The 12,080-nt window shown below is 40.8% G+C and overlaps 1 pseudogene across 1 annotated transcript in view; it reads right to left on the bottom strand.

Annotated features, from left to right (window-relative positions):
- The window catches only part of LOC143587316 (ABC transporter C family member 8-like), a 45,162-nt pseudogene that overhangs the window by 18,881 nt on the left and 14,201 nt on the right, over positions 1–12,080 (bottom strand). Inside the window, exons 4-9 of the transcript XR_013144865.1 lie at positions 11,706–11,943; positions 11,199–11,305; positions 10,798–11,030; positions 10,553–10,717; positions 10,120–10,414; positions 9,291–9,506 (exon numbers count right to left, since the gene is read on the bottom strand). The product of XR_013144865.1 is annotated as an ABC transporter C family member 8-like (transcript). The remainder of the gene's footprint in view (positions 1–9,290; positions 9,507–10,119; positions 10,415–10,552; positions 10,718–10,797; positions 11,031–11,198; positions 11,306–11,705; positions 11,944–12,080) is intronic.

The raw sequence follows: 12,080 nt of genomic DNA, 5'->3' as shown, positions 1-12,080 counted from the left end.
AGTGCTATGGGTGAACTAACTTTCTTTTTAGGATTGCAGGTTGATCAGAAGAAGGATGGGATGTTCATTCATCAGACCAAGTATGTCCATGATGTGCTCAAACGCTTCAAGATGGAGGACAACACTCCATTTGATACTCCAATCTGCGTCAACCATAAGTTGGGTGCTGAGACAGACAATGACGCAGATGTGGACCCAACTCAGTATCGGGCTATTATAGGTTCTTTAATGTACTTAACTGCTTCTAGGCCTGATATTATGTTTGCAGTTTGTCTTTGTGCTCGTTTTCAGGCAAACCCAAAGGAATCTCACATGAAGGGTGTGAAGAGGATCTTGCGGTATCTCAAAGGCAAACCGAAGCTGGGGTTGTGGTACGCAAAAGGAGGAGACTTGGAGTTGGTCGCTTACACAGATTCTGATTATGGAGGGTGCAATCAAAGTCGGAAGTCAACAACTGGAGGATGTCAGTTTCTAGGTGGCAGATTGGTGTCGTGGCAATGCAAGAAGCAGACTTCAGTCGCAATTTCAACATGTGAGGCAGAATACATGGCAGCATCCAACTGCTGCTCCCAGGTTCTGTGGATTCAACAACAGTTGCGCGACTATGGTCTGAATTTCTCACTTACTTCTATTTGCATTGATAACACAGCTGCTATCTCAGTAACTAACAATCCCGTGAAGCACAGTAAAACTAAACATATTGACATACGTCATCATTTTATACGGGATTGTGCTGAGAAGAAACTGATTGTGCTTGAAAAGGTGGATACGCTTGATAATTTCGCTGATTTATATACTAAAGCGTTTGACAAATCAAGATTTCAAAACCTTGTTGAGTTGAATGGGATGATCAATCCCGAGTAACCATGCTTTTTGTACATATTAAAAAAAAAAAAAAACGTCACTATCGCTTAGAACAATGTCGGTTACCTCAGTTTGATGGACATGTCTTAGGATATGTTTGGTCCTTATTTCTACTTGTAGAATATGAGGATAGCCATTAACCAGACGACTGAAAGTGACCGGGGCGGTCTATGATGAGTTTTCATTCTTTTGCTTAAAATTAGTCGATCATACTTAGTTAGAAGGACACATATTAGTATGTGGTCGATCCAGCTGATCCATTGGATCTTCGGGATAGCCGTTGCCCTGAAGACTTTGATTTGGTCGGGGCGATAGAAGTTAAATTTTTCTTTATGGGAAATGAAATTATTTTTCAAGTCTACTACTTCGTAAGAAGTTCGTTTGCTATGTTTAATAGAAAATTGATCCAACCTAGGAAAATGATAGATATACTGATTCTGTGTGCTTAACTAGTGAAGTTATTAGGCTTAAAAGGCTTAAGAACAGTCATTGTATGTCATGGTAGCTTTTTATGGTGCGTAAAAGTAGAAGTGATACTAACTAAATCTACTCGATTTTATGTGGAAACTTCTTAAGAGTTCTGCATGTCTTCATATATATCTTTCCGAATGATAGGCAGAAAAGCGATTACCCAGTCATAAACGAGCCTGTTAGTGTTCTGATTCCCGTGAAGAAAGCGTGTCAAGAGACTGCAGTGATCCAGATTCGGGACTTGCAGTTGTTCTCTATGTGTTTGTTAAATAAAAAAAAATAAAAAAAATTTAAGTCATTGAGACATTCTTTAAATGTCAATCATGATGTAAGAAAGAGAACGGGAAGCAGAGTCTAAAGATCGAAGAATACTTACAACTTAATCAGACACTACGGGTCGAAGTCAATTCGGGGTGACTTAGGGAAAGCCAAATACGCTTTAAGAATAGATAGGAGGCATCATAATCTCTGAGTTGTTGCCCACTTAATTTTTGAGCTTAATTGAACTTAACTCGTATCACAGAAACGATAAAAACCATCTTAAGTTATTTACCTGCCTACAACCTGTTTCTTTATGTCATAATACAGCTAAACACGGATCTATGTGACAGTCACGTAGTTAGTATGATTCCTGTTCGGATCTTTTCTAAAACGTAGTAGTCCCTGTCGAGACTGAAATTTGATCCCTTGTACTTTAATTTTTAAAAGTTTTTCGTACTTAGGTAGTTTTATGATTTTATAACTGGTTACTTGGACTTGATCGTGTCATTTAATTCTTTAAGGAAGTTTTAAAACTTAATTGCAAATTGTTCAAATTATAGGGGTTGATTTTGTAAAATTTGGTATATCGGCGAACTTGTGAATAACTTCGCCCTAGGCGAAGTTATCCACAACTTCGCCTGTATAACTCCGCTCCTATATAAAGAAATTTTTAAGGTCAACAGTTTATAATTTTCAAAACAAGCGAACTTATCCGATTACCAGCGAACTTGTCTTTCGATTTCATCTTTGTTCTTTTTCTCAGTTTCCGTTATCGATTCAAGGTTCGCAGTGTCGTCATAGCTAATAATCTTTGTCATTGTTGTTAATCCTAGGTTGTTTCGACACCCGGTTAGTGACCTCGGACGTTCGATCCTTAAACCCGGTTTCAAACTTGTTTTAACGTGGTCGTTCACACATTCATCGTCTAGATAACCATAAAATCATGTTTTCCGGATTCCTTAATCACGAAATCACCAACTGCACGTTGTTTCATAAACCTATCAGTCGCCGTTTCAGATTCAGGCGAACTTAAGGATTAGGCGAAGTTATCCGTAACTTCGCCTGAGGTTTAACTTAAGGATTAGGCGAAGACATATCTCACATGAGGTTCGATTTAGATGCAACCCTATCAGACTCGGAAAGAATAGCTGCACTTGAACGGGTCGTGGTAGAACAATCAAAGGTGAATCTTATCCAGACCCAAGCTATTCAACGCCTAGTAGCAGAAAATCAACTACAGTCGTCCCTCCTGGTTGAACATGGAAAAATTATAGATGCTATGAAGGAGTTCTTGGCATCTCAGGGGGAGACGAGCTGTAAAGGTAACGAGCTCAGGACAAAGAAGAAGAATGACAGAGACGATGATCCCAATGCATCGAAAGGTGCAGGTGGTGAGTTGCCAAGAACTACTCAAGCTCTTGGGACTTCAACAGCTCAGGGGGAGTCTGCAAGCGCAGCTGGCGGTTCTGGTGGTGATGAGGTGGTGATGGTAGATGACGAGGAGATGGGAGATGATGTGATCGATGCCTTGAAGGAGTTGGATGATGATATGTTGGATGATGAGTTTATGTGTGAAGATGATGTTCTACCAGTCGAAGAGATTGAAAAGATTGGTGCAGAAATTGTGATAGAAGATGATGTTGAAGAAGGTGAAATAGTTGAGGAAAATGTTGAACATGAGATCCCTGAAGTTGAAAAGTCAGATGTATGTCAAGATTCAGTAGATGATGATACAGAATGGGAGGAGCAGCCTAGATGGAAGGAAGGCTATGCTCATTGGTTTATCAAAACTAAGAAGCCTGCTGTTCCAACCATGTTCAAGAAAAGTTATAATATCAAAGGCTATGCTGAATCAAAGAAAGGCATTATCTGTTGGCTATATGATGAAAAGTAAAAAGATATGATGGGATCCAATACTTTAAGAGGACGTTGAGATCTCTCAATACATTGCCTGAATGTGAGGTGAAGGATTTGGCTAGATTGGGGTTGATTAATAGAAGCGACGACAACATGGCCAGAGTTATTGGGAAGATCGTGTGGAAAGAAAGTATTAAAGAAAAGAAGTTTGAGTTATTAAAGCCACAGAAGGGAAAGCTAGTGGAAGATAAGGAAAGAGGAATGAGAGCAGATGGCAAGCCATGGATGGTAATGAAGTACAAACCGATTCGATGCATGAAAGAGGTTCCAATGAAGACTATGCCTCAAGATGTGTTGAAAGATCTGAAATGGTGGTATGTTGATTGCCAGACTGCTGAAGCCGTGATGGAAGACGAAGACGACCAAGAAGTGCTAAGAGTGTATGATCCGATGCATCTTGTTCATTTATCGAATGCTGATATGCAGGTGTTAAATGAAAAGAAGATATTTTATATTCCTGCTTGGAAAGACGAAGCGAGGAAATATCAGCGAGTAGTCACGGTATGCGTGAGAGAAGGAGTACATGCATGAAGACCAAGAGATTGAAGATTACAAGACACGTGCTTGAAAATCAAGACATGAAGCTACTGCCAAGGGGGAGTCTGTTGGTGCATAATGTCAGTAGTTCATAGTCTAGTGTCTGTAATCGAGTCTGTAATGTTAATTGTGTTTTGTTTATGTTTAAGCGAAGTTACTGACAAGTTCGCTTATCAGGCAAACTTGTTAGTCAAGCGAAGTTATGGACAACTTTGCCTGAACATGCCAGGCGAAGTTGTCGTGAATATATATGCTAGGTTACGGCTGGTTTGAGAAAATTATATATAGATCGTGATATCGTGTGTAACGTGAAAACCAGAGAGTTTCTTGTAGTCAGTGATTCATATCACGTGTTTCGGTTATAATATAACGTGTTTGTTTATTCGTATCGTGTGTTTTTTGATTCGTGTTCTACACTCGTAACGACCTACGCAGGGATTCCGCACCTGTGTAGATTGAGATATCTCGTGCAGATCCATCCAGGGAACCTACAAATTGGTTCATATGCTATGAATAATCTGTTTTTGGACTTGAAAATCTTGAGTATCATCACTAATTATTAGCATTAGTGTTGTTTGTATAAAGTTTGTAGATTTAAGTTTTTGTTCATATGTTCTAAGGACAAATTGACCTAGTAATTATAAGAGCTTCAAGTTCAATCCTTCTAGAAACCTAATTCGCATAAAGGCGATCTTGAGTAAAGAAAGAAGTGGATAAAAGTGGCTAAGTACAGATTTTCGCATGAAAGAGTCTTTCGCTTCGCTTGACCATGCGAAGCGAAACACTTTCTCATGCGAAAAAATCATACTTAGCCAATTTTTCAGAAACTCAAACACATTGCAACTGATCTGTTTTTACTCAAACACACTGTTTGGACTTGTGGATTGTTTTGAACTTGATCTTTGTACATTATGATCCAATTGACTTATAGATTGTCTAAAATTAACTTATTACATCTAAAATGTACATAATGGAAGTATTAAATCTAACTTATCTCCTATGTAAATTCTTACTGTCAATATACATATCTTGTTTGTTTTGGTTTGACTAAATGATGATTCTCATGATCTTTTGATTTTCAATTATAGGGTCATAACAACTTTTGTTCTCTAGCGTTGCCTAAGGCAAAGGCTGACAAGGTGTTTACTCCCATGGTCAAGGGGCTCAGGCAATCGCCCATTGCATATGCTATCACTGCGGATCCAGCCATCTATTACAAGTGGATCTTAGATTTCTGGGCCTTCGCCAAAATTGCTGACAATTCTATGTCCTTCACCACGACTGTTGCAAGACAAGAATTAACTATCACTGAAGATGACATCAGAAGGGTGTTAAAGATCGACGACCAGCCCGATTACAAGTACGAGAGAGGAATCAAAAAGATGTTGGAAGGGTTCGTTGCATAAATGGGGTATGACACAAAATGGAAGAGCCTAGAAAAGAGCCATCTATCACCATATTGGAGATTTCTCTTCCATATTATTACTCATTGCTTCACAGATATTCGAGGCGGTTTTGACAGCATGAGCACAGACTGGGTTCGAGTTATGTACGCATTGACCAACAAAGAGAAGTTTAACTATTCAAGACGAATATTCTGTGCATGCTCGCGAATATCAAGAGTGGATCCACATGGTTGATGTACCCAAGATTTGTGCAGATGTTATTAGATGATATGATCCCAGACGTTCAAAGGCCGGGATACAAGAAGGCAAAAGACAAGAAGTCACACCCCGAGCCATTTCATGTTCACGAGATTAAGAAATCAGTTTTTGGTGTGCTGTTGAGCACCAAGGGCAGAGGTCATCAGTACACAGGACCACGACCTGGGCCCAAGTTTGGATAATTTGAAGAGACAGAGCCTGCTGGGGAAGAGGCGTCTAGTGAAAGTGAGGGTGATGCAGAACCCACAGTTGAAGGTGGTCAAGATTCATCCGATGAGCCGGCCGAAGATCGTACAAAGGCCGAACATGATTTGAAGAGAAAGATGGCAGAAAAGGGCAAAGTAATAGAGCTTGAGGAGGAGGAAGAAGACCAGCCGCCCGTAAAGCGTTTGAGGAGACATGGAGACTCCCAGAAGTCAACCAAGTCTCATGTCAAGTCTCCCTCACATGACAAGCCCTTAGACCAACCAAAAATAACCAAAGAAGCCCTAGCCCAAGCCCTCAAAACTTTAGATGTGACCAACATACAAAACCCTGCCCTCAAACCACCTAAAACCAGAAAGAAATCCAAAGCCAAGAAAACCAAGACCCTACTCCATGCATCACCTGAATCCTCACCTGAACCCTCACCTACAGACCAACCAATTCCAACTTTCCTACCCCAAATACCTTCCTCACCACACTCACCACCTCAACAACAATCTCAACCTGAACCTACCCAAGTCTCGACACCACCTGCACAATCGACCTCATCCATATTCACTTCCTCAGTTTTTAGCTCCCCAATACAAACTACAAGCATATGGAGCAAAACCATCCTTACTTCCCCAACCCAAACCGTCACACCAACTACAATACAACCAACACCACCCACCACTATAGCCTCACAAATCCTCACTCAAGCCATCACCCTACCCTTGCCAACCACCTCAGCACCCATAACAACCACAACCCCAACATCCACCATTATCTCTCCCAAACCAATCTCACGAGGGATGTCTGCGATACCTCCAGTGTACGTTGATCCTATCCTATATAGGATCGTCGCACTGGAGGAATCAAACGCCAAAAGGGCAGAACGAGAGATTGCCCTACTCAAGCTTATCAAAGAAATGAAGCAAAAGGCGCTTGAGGATGAAAAAGATAAGGCGGACCTAAGGGAAAGGATCCGGGTGTGGGAAGACCAGAGGGCAGCAAGTGATGAAGCTGCTGAAAATCAACGGTTATTGACCAATATCTTCCACACCCGCATCCAAAATCTTCAGGCATTGATAAATCATGAGGCATCTGAGAACGCTAATCTGAGAGCCGATCATACTAGACTTGGAGATAGACTGGCCACACTTGAAAGAGACTTCCAAGTGCTAGTGCTCTCAGATCAAGCGTAAACAAGAAAATTAAAGATGCTACAAGAAGGTGGGATGTTGAGAAGGAAGCTACAAACTCAAGAGTTGCTGATTTGGAGAATCAACTCGTTTCCTCCACCTCTCTTGCCTTGCTCAGATAGACATGGAAGCCATTAAAGAAAGAATCAAAGAACAAGAGCGTCTGAATGAGCTACACCTCAAGACCAATGAAGAGATGGTGAGCAAGTACCAAGCGGCCTCAGACCTCATGGGCATTCAAGAAGGCGAATTTCATGGTCTGGAGGATAGGCTTGATGCCGTGTTTAGAACTTGGAGAAGGTCTGGTGAGACTTCTCAAGTTGGTGGTTCGCAACCTACCGCAGGTCCTTCTGTGACCATGCGAGGAGTACAGGTTGTTGTGTCAGAAGGAGAGGCGACTGTTGGTCGGTTAGTACAACAGGGCGGCCAATCTAGCGGTGTTGGTGGTGGATATGATGGTGACGAAGAGGATGATGGACATGAAGAGGATGATGATGATGATGATGATGACGACGACGACGATGACGTCCATGACAACTTTGATGATGATGATGACGATGGTGGCAACGGTGGTGGTGGAGATGGAGGGGCCGGGGCAGCAGGAGGTGGAGGTGGAGTTAACACTCAATCACCTTCACACTCTCAACACGATACTCAAGACCATGCTAACCCCGGCTCAGCCAGCAAAGTCAGAGAGGATGATTCAATACTTGACAGCTTATACAAGGATATCATCTCTCCGACTGACAATACAGGTGTGATTGCTGACTTTATTAATGCAGGTATGAGCTTTGAGGAGTTCATCGAGGGAACTGAAACGAAGAAGACGGTGAATGAACAAGATGATGACATCAACTACTCGCCAAATCCGGATACTCCTCCCGCTCAAGTTTCAGAAGCTCCTGCAACAGATCCTGTCCCTGAACCACCACCGAAGAAGAAGCGAAAGACACACATTGTCACTAGCTGTGCGTCTGCCCACGTGCTCAACTATCCATATCACGATGACTCACTGATCGTGTATGCAAGGTATGATCAGCGAAATAAAGTTTGGGCCATCAGACGCTACAGCGGGGATCTAATTTATCTTAGTCATCACGAGCTGAAGACTCTACCTGAGCTTGATCTGAATTATCTTTAGAAAGCTCTAAGTCCTGGTGCTACTGGAAGTACGCTGGAAAGTTGGGTCCCGACTTATCTGCAGCGACAATCAAGAGTCAACTACAAGGACTTTGAGCCGAATAAGGGTCGCAGGTACAAAAATCCAAGAGAGATTAACCCTGCTACCGGAGAGCCTCGTACTATGTGGAGATACAAGGCGCCGAAAGAATGTCACGAGATCTATCACGGCGAGCCCTATCTTCCCAACACTCTCCGAGACTTCAAAGATTGGGAGTTCGATAACACAACCGGCGAGGCCGTTATTCACTGCCGTGGTATGCACTAGATCAGAGTGTTTGATGAGCATGAGCTTATGGGACTACATGTTGAAGATGTGAAGAAGCTCTACAAACAAACCGATGGGAACCGTCGAGGATTTGGGCCTTCAGAATACCGATCGGATAGTGGAAGCTTTCAACAAGTTCGTGCGAAGACTTGTTGAACTTCCACTGACCGAGGACGAATGCCTGATATACGACACCGACGGGTTTCAATACTAAAGACTAGAGAGAGATTGTTAGGCCCCGTTTTATATAGTTAGTCTTTTGTATTGATTAAATTATGTATTTGGGCCGATGGGTCATTTTGTACATTGTTTGAGCCATGGTCTATTGTAATGAAGCCCATTGGGCATTAGTAGTACCTTACTTCTCATGCATGCTTCCCTATAAATAGGAAGTATGCCATGAGAAGCAAGGTTGTTGATGCTAGTGGTTAGAGCTAGTTGTTGAAAGTTGATATAAAAAGAAAACCTTTTGCAAAAACACTATCTCTGTCTCTCACTCACTCTCCTTTCCTTAACCGAAAATAAACTCAAGATCCGAGACCTCTTGGTTGCTTAGTGTGATTTCCGCTAGCACTAAGTTAGGTTGATCCAAAGACGTTGTTAGATCCACCCGACTCGGGACCTACACAAACATTTTCACTTTTAATAAGATCTTTAAGTACTATAGTTTCAAGAGCACGGGCACTGTACGCAATGTTAGTTCAGTTCTTTATCAGAAAAGTTGAAACGCATGATTTTAATTACCTTTAGATCCTCAAACTGTATCTTTCCTTTGGAAGGCCAAGACGATGGAGGTCTATTGTTTTTCCACAATTGCTGGTTGCTCAGGTGGAATATGCATAAATTGTTTGATTCTTTCAACTGATATGATGTAATTGGCTAGGCTGCAATACCATCTAGTAAAGAACACTTGCATACTCGATAGTGCCAACGCATAAGATAGAGAGAGGCCAACCAACCCTATACAAAGATCGAATTTCTGAGGTTCACAATTCAATATAGGGCATTAAAATGTTTAACACCTATTGTTATTGCATACGTTGATGTTACGAACTTCCAAAACTTACAAATTAAAGACGACCTAACAATGGGTGTTAAATACGCCAAGATGTATCAACTTAGACAAATTTCTTGATTGTGTGTATGGGACTTAAGAAGTTATTTTTTATATGGTACAACTTTTAAAACTTATAGTAGAATGTGCAGATACTTTCCATTGTTTACTATTTGATTTAACCAACTACATTGTGTTTTACCATTTGATGTAGAACATTAAAACAACAAAAATGAACTACTAGAATACATCAAGAGGTATGTTTTGAAAGTTTGATACATTATAAAGAAACTTTAAAAGGTGAAAAGTTGGACACTTTTCAATAGATAAAACTTTAAAACTTGGTTACAACTTACATCAAATGTTGGTTTTTAGAGTTGATTATAGCACAAAGAAAGCTGTAGTAGCTTTTAGTTTTGTAATCGTATTTATCGTACGCTCAAAATTGGACCAAACCAAACTTGTTTTGATCGTTTCCCAGCTGACTCAACTGCCACCCTCTAGACACGACAAACATACCTGAAGACACGGAGTCTTTTCGAGTGTAAACCAGAAGAAAACCAGTTGTGACTAGGGTGAGGTTTGAAAAGGCTTCCGTTCTCAAAATCAGCCATTCTAAAGTTGCATTTGAGAATATCAAAGTACTTGTGTCTTTGTCCACCAATTTCAGGTATTCTTTAAAAAACCTATCTTGCATTTTAAATGCTCTTATTGTTGCAACTCCAAGTGATGTTTCAGATGCATAATTCATCACAGGTGCTTTTGTGATTCCATTGATTCTCATTAGTTCACTTGCAGTTGGTTGATAATATCCCTAAAGTTTAGAAAAGTTATTATACTAGTCATGGGACTCACAACTTGTTCAACACAAGTACAAAACCGAACCGTGTGGGTCCCAAACCATAATCTTAATTTAAGTCACTTGTAGTAATTAAGGATAATGAGGATTCACCTGTACGTATCTTGAAGCCACGATGGCAAAGACTGCTACAATGAGAACTTGCCAAGTCACTGAAGCCATAACACCAATTGTGACAAGTACTTCAAGGCCACCACCAACCACAAAGGCGAACGAAAATGGTATGTCAAAATCAACCACACTCAAATCAGATGAGATCTGCATGAAATGAAGCTAGTACAATGGATTAAATATTTCCAAATGGTACAGCACAGGCAAATGAAGTCGATCTAAATTACCCTTGTTAGAATTCGTCCAACTGGAGTAGAGTCAAAGAAGACCATGGGAGCAGTGAAAATCGAATCTGTGATCTTATGGAAAAGTAATTTAGAAGCTTTTAATCCCAAAAGAGTAGCAAAAAGCGATCTCAAATAAACAAAGAAAATGCTTGTAGTTGAAGCCAAAGTGTAAATACAAATCAACATGAAAGTGGTGATTTCAGGGATTTGAATACCAAATGCTAGCCAATAACCTGCTGCAGCCTGAAGAGCAACACAACCAACATAACTTATGACACATAAAACAAAAAGCGATCTCAAATAAACAAAGAAAATGCTTGTAGTTGAAGCCAAAGTGTAAATACAAATCAACATGAAAGTGGTGATTTCAGGGATTTGAATACCAAATGCTAGCCAATAACCTGCTGCAGCCTGAAGAGCAACACAACCAACATAACTTATGACACATAAAACAAAAAACCATACTCCTTCTGAGAGACAACATAGTCTAAGAATGTCTTCCACCCAACATTCCCCATCTGAGCCCTGCTTGCGGTGCGCACATATGATGTATATATGTGTGAACCCTCGGGTGGGCAAAAGTGAAATTGCACTAATTTTGACGTTATTTTACTAATCTCGTGAAAATAACGTTAAAAGTGACGGACGGTTAATCAGGCATCATGTAGTGGCGTTGATAGCTGAAAGATAAGGGTACATGCACCGATCAGCCGGTGTCCCGATGATTGAGTGCTATGTGCCTTATGTCCAAGGCTTGATGCAAAACTACTATCGAGCCGGGGGTCTCACCGGAAGCAGCCTCTCTATCTCTATGGGGTAGAGGTAAGGCTGCCTACATCTTACCCTCCACAGACCCTACCATAGCTTTGCTATTGGTGGGATATACTGAGTACGATGATGATGATGATGATTCCCCATCTCCTTTTCTTCTTCTTCAGTCAATTGTACTCCTGCGACTATCTTTTCCTTGTTCTTATTACTGACCCAACTTTTATTATTATATGTGTTATTGCCTTCGCTTTTACTTTCAGTATCTAAGCTTGTAATGGCGTCTTTATGAGCGTTCACAAGCTCTTCAAAAGTTGTTCCCGCCATTAAGAGATCCTCATACTTTCCTGATTGTGTAAGCCGACCATCTTGCATAACCTATAATTAAGGACAGCCACAACTGGTTATATTTATTGAAAAAACCATTTATTAATTTGTTGGAAAAATAAAAATATTGAAAACATGTGATTTTGGTAAGTAAAAAATATGTGTTTTACTAACTAATTCGGGCCGTG

The sequence above is a fragment of the Bidens hawaiensis genome, unplaced genomic scaffold (assembly GCF_021521415.1).
Source record: "Bidens hawaiensis isolate Kalapana, Puna unplaced genomic scaffold, B.hawaiensis_p1.1 tig00035450_1, whole genome shotgun sequence".
NCBI classification, from domain to species: Eukaryota; Viridiplantae; Streptophyta; class Magnoliopsida; order Asterales; family Asteraceae; genus Bidens; species Bidens hawaiensis.
Note: the sequence above shows the minus strand (reverse complement) of the source record. Positions and strands in the feature narration are given on the sequence as shown.